This window comes from Oncorhynchus keta, unplaced genomic scaffold, assembly GCF_023373465.1.
Source record: "Oncorhynchus keta strain PuntledgeMale-10-30-2019 unplaced genomic scaffold, Oket_V2 Un_contig_17419_pilon_pilon, whole genome shotgun sequence".
Taxonomy (NCBI): Eukaryota; Metazoa; Chordata; class Actinopteri; order Salmoniformes; family Salmonidae; genus Oncorhynchus; species Oncorhynchus keta.
Window position 1 is genome coordinate 82,307 of NW_026280424.1, and position 5,261 is coordinate 87,567.

A 5,261-nucleotide genomic window follows, 5' to 3' on the forward strand; every position below is an offset into this window, starting at 1 on the left:
CGGAGCTTTACCTAGCATGGACTTGTAGATGACCTGGAGCCAGTGGGTCTGGCGATGAATATGTAGCGAGGGACAGCCGACTAGAGCATTCAGATCGCAGGAGACGGGTGGCATAAGGTGATTCGGTAACAAAACGGATGGCACTGTGATAAACTGCATCCAGTTTGCTAAGTAGAGTATTGGAAGCTATTTTGTAGATGACATTGTCGAAGTCGAGGATCGGTAAGATAGTCAGTTTTACTAGGGTAAGCTTGGCGGCGTGAGTGAAGGAGGCTTTGTTGCAAAATAGGAACCAGCAACAGGGCAGGTTACTGAACCAGCAACAGGGCTGGTTACTGAACCAGCAACAGGGCTGGTTACTGAACCAGCAACAGGGCTGGTTACTGAACCAGCAACAGGGCTGGTTACTGAACCAGCAACAGGGCAGGTTACTGAACCAGCAACAGGGCAGGTTACTGAACCAGCAACAGGGCTGGTTACTGAACCAGCAACAGGGCTGGTTACTGACCCAGCAACAGGGCTGGTTACTGAACCAGCAACAGGGCAGGTTACTGAACCAGCAACAGGGCTGGTTACTGAACCAGCAACAGGGCTGGTTACTGAACCAGCAACAGGGCTGGTTACTGAACCAGCAACAGGGCAGGTTACTGAACCAGCAACAGGGCAGGTTACTGAACCAGCAACAGGGCAGGTTACTGAACCAGCAACAGGGCTGGTTACTGACCCAGCAACAGGGCAGGTTACTGACCCAGCAACAGGGCTGGTTACTGAACCAGCAACAGGGCTGGTTACTGAACCAGCAACAGGGCTGAACCAGCAACAGGGCTGGTTACTGACCCAGCAACAGGGCAGGTTACTGAACCAGCAACAGGGCTGGTTACTGAACCAGCAACAGGGCAGGTTACTGAACCAGCAACAGGGCAGGTTACTGAACCAGCAACAGGGCAGGTTACTGAACCAGCAACAGGGCTGGTTACTGAACCAGCAACAGGGCTGGTTACTGACCCAGCAACAGGGCTGGTTACTGACCCAGCAACAGGGCTGGTTACTGACCCAGCAACAGGGCTGGTTACTGAACCAGCAACAGGGCTGGTTACTGAACCAGCAACAGGGCAGGTTACTGACCCAGCAACAGGGCAGGTTACTGACCCAGCAACAGGGCTGGTTACTGACCCAGCAACAGGGCTGGTTACTGACCCAGCAACAGGGCTGGTTACTGACCCAGCAACAGGGCTGGTTACTGAACCAGCAACAGGGCTGGTTACTGACCCAGCAACAGGGCTGGTTACTGACCCAGCAACAGGGCTGGTTACTGACCCAGCAACAGGGCTGGTTACTGACCCAGCAACAGGGCTGGTTACTGACCCAGCAACAGGGCTGGTTACTGACCCAGCAACAGGGCTGGTTACTGACCCAGCAACAGGGCTGGTTACTGACCCAGCAACAGGGCAGGTTACTGACCCAGCAACAGGGCAGGTTACTGACCCAGCAACAGGGCAGGTTACTGACCCAGCAACAGGGCAGGTTACTGACCCAGCAACAGGGCAGGTTACTGACCCAGCAACAGGGCTGGTTACTGACCCAGCAACAGGGCTGGTTACTGACCCAGCAACAGGGCTGGTTACTGACCCAGCAACAGGGCTGGTTACTGACCCAGCAACAGGGCTGGTTACTGACCCAGCAACAGGGCTGGTTACTGACCCAGCAACAGGGCAGGTTACTGAACCAGCAACAGGGCTGGTTACTGACCCAGCAACAGGGCTGGTTACTGACCCAGCAACAGGGCTGGTTACTGACCCAGCAACAGGGCAGGTTACTGACCCAGCAACAGGGCTGGTTACTGAACCAGCAACAGGGCTGGTTACTGAACCAGCAACAGGGCTGGTTACTGACCCAGCAACAGGGCTGGTTACTGAACCAGCAACAGGGCTGGTTACTGACCCAGCAACAGGGCTGGTTACTGACCCAGCAACAGGGCTGGTTACTGACCCAGCAACAGGGCTGGTTACTGAACCAGCAACAGGGCTGGTTACTGACCCAGCAACAGGGCTGGTTACTGACCCAGCAACAGGGCTGGTTACTGACCCAGCAACAGGGCTGGTTACTGACCCAGCAACAGGGCTGGTTACTGACCCAGCAACAGGGCTGGTTACTGAACCAGCAACAGGGCTGGTTACTGACCCAGCAACAGGGCTGGTTACTGACCCAGCAACAGGGCTGGTTACTGAACCAGCAACAGGGCTGGTTACTGACCCAGCAACAGGGCTGGTTACTGACCCAGCAACAGGGCTGGTTACTGAACCAGCAACAGGGCTGGTTACTGACCCAGCAACAGGGCTGGTTACTGACCCAGCAACAGGGCTGGTTACTGAACCAGCAACAGGGCTGGTTACTGACCCAGCAACAGGGCTGGTTACTGACCCAGCAACAGGGCTGGTTACTGACCCAGCAACAGGGCTGGTTACTGAACCAGCAACAGGGCTGGTTACTGAACCAGCAACAGGGCTGGTTACTGACCCAGCAACAGGGCTGGTTACTGACCCAGCAACAGGGCTGGTTACTGACCCAGCAACAGGGCTGGTTACTGACCCAGCAACAGGGCTGGTTACTGAACCAGCAACAGGGCTGGTTACTGAACCAGCAACAGGGCTGGTTACTGAACCAGCAACAGGGCTGGTTACTGAACCAGCAACAGGGCTGGTTACTGAACCAGCAACAGGGCTGGTTACTGAACCAGCAACAGGGCTGGTTACTGACCCAGCAACAGGGCTGGTTACTGAACCAGCAACAGGGCTGGTTACTGAACCAGCAACAGGGCTGGTTACTGAACCAGCAACAATATACTTTTCATGCTGAATAAACTGAAAACATGAAGTTATGTATTGAACAGTTCTGTGTCCATGTTGACAAACCATAAAACAAAGCGACTCTTCTCTCTTTAAAAAATAAAAAATAAATAACTTGTTTCATCTTAGATAAAAAAAACATCACGACTCTCATTTCACGATTTGAATTTTTTATTAAATCACACTTTCAAGAAAACAATAGCAAAACTGAAATGAAAAACAGGTTTTCCCCTGAAAGGACATCTAAGATGTGAAACTAATTCCCAGAGATCTGTGTCACTACAACAAACTAAAACAGCATTTTTTTTTAAGCTAAAATCTAATCTTGCTGTCCGGTAAGAGTCAGAACTAAAGACCTTTGGGTTAACCCCTGTGAAGAAACTTGTTGTTTTAACTCCTGGGCCTATTAATCGTGATCAAGTAAAACTCCCGTCCCCTAGCAGTCCTGGTGTGTATCCACTAACAACTCAATGGAACCAAACAGAAACATAGGGAACCAAACAGAAACATAGGGAACCAAACAGAAACATAGGGAACGAAACGGAAACATAGGGAACCAAACAGAAACATAGGGAACCAAACAGAAACATAGGGAACCAAACAGAAACATAGGGAACCAAACAGAAACATAGGGAACCAAACAGAAACATAGGGAACCAAACAGAAACATAGGGAACCAAACAGAAACGTCAGGGAACCAAACAGAATCATAGGGAACCAAACAGAATCATAGGGAACCAAACAGAAACATAGGGAACCAAACAGAAACATAGGGAACCAAACAGAATCATAGGGAACCAAACAGAATCATAGGGAACCAAACAGAAACATAGGGAACCAAACAGAAACATAGGGAACCAAACAGAAACATAGGGAACCAAACAGAATCATAGGGAACCAAACAGAAACATAGGGAACCAAACAGAAACATAGGGAACCAAACAGAAACATCGGGAACCAAACAGAAACATCGGGAACCAAACAGAAACATAGGGAACCAAACAGAAACACAGGGAACCAAACAGAAACATAGGGAACGAAACAGAAACATAGGGAACCAAACAGAAACACAGGGAACCAAACGGAAACATAGGGAACGAAACAGAAACATAGGGAACCAAACAGAAACATAGGGAACCAAACAGAAACATAGGGAACCAAACAGAAACATAGGGAACCAAACAGAAACATAGGGAACCAAACAGAAACATAGGGAACCAAACAGAAACATAGGGAACCAAACAGAAACATAGGGAACCAAACAGAAACATAGGGAACCAAACAGAAACATAGGGAACCAAACAGAAACATAGGGAACCAAACAGAAACATAGGGAACCAAACAGAAACATCGGGAACCAAACAGAAACATAGGGAACCAAACAGAATCATCGGGAACCAAACGGACAGGGACTGACTTTCATTTTTCACAATAGAAACTTTTTTTTGTTGCAAAACATTTTCGGTATAAAAACGTTTCACTACAGCGAGGTACTAAAGAATTAGAACCCAGATCAGTTTAAACTCCAGTCCTTACTGTTTGTTCTCATGTTGTGCGAACTGGACCCACTGGTTCCAGTTGTTTTCATGGGGTAAAACCTGTCCTAGACGCAGACAGCAGTCGATGGTTGGCTCATAGAACACAGTGGTCGTCTCAGCCGGTCTTACCCCGTCTCCTCCAGCCTCACCCCCGTCTCCTCCAGCCTCACCCCCGTCTCCTCCAGCCTCACCCCCGTCTCCTCCAGCCTCACCCCCGTCTCCTCCAGCCTCACCCCGTCTCCTCCAGCCTCACCCCCGTCTCCTCCAGCCTCACCCCACTCCCTCGCTCTCCTCCCCCACCATAAGGACGGGGCTGGACGGGAGAAGAGGGAGGGTTTGGGACGTCTGGTCACGTACTTCTTCTTGATACAGCCCAACTCAACGAGGGCCTGAGGGGAGGAGAGAGGAGGAGCAGAGGAGGGACGGGGAGAGGAGCAGGAGAGGAGGGACAGGGAGAGGAGCAGGAGAGGAGGGACGGGGAGAGGAGCAGGAGAGGAGGGACAAGGAGCAGGAGCAGGAGGGACGGGGAGCAGGAGAGGAGGAGAGGACAGGAAGAGGAGGGGAGGAGGGACAGGGAGAGGAGCAGGAGAGGAGGGACAAGGAGCAGGAGGAGGAGGGACGGGGAGGGAGCAGGGGAGAGGAGCAGGAGAGGGAGGGGACAGAGGAGCAGGGAGAGGAGCAGGAGAGGAGGGACGGCGAGAGGAGAGGAGCAGGAGAGGAGGGACAAGGAGCAGGAGAGGAGGGACGGGGAGAGGAGCAGGAGAGAGGAGGGACAGGAGAGGAGGGAGGGAGGCAGGAGAGGAGGGACAGGGAGAGGAGCAGGAGAGGAGGGACAGGAGAGGAGCAGGAGAGGAGGGACGGGGAGAGGAGCAGGAGA

General features: G+C 51.9%; 1 long non-coding RNA gene across 1 annotated transcript; it reads right to left on the bottom strand.

The window, feature by feature from the left end:
• Window positions 1-2,999: 2,999 nt before the first annotated feature.
• On the bottom strand, window positions 3,000-4,853 carry LOC127919711 (uncharacterized). The gene is made up of 2 exons (XR_008103800.1): window positions 4,664-4,853; window positions 3,000-4,605 (listed from the first exon to the last, which is right to left on the bottom strand). It is a non-coding gene; the product is annotated as an uncharacterized LOC127919711 (long non-coding RNA).
• Window positions 4,854-5,261: the final 408 nt, after the last annotated feature.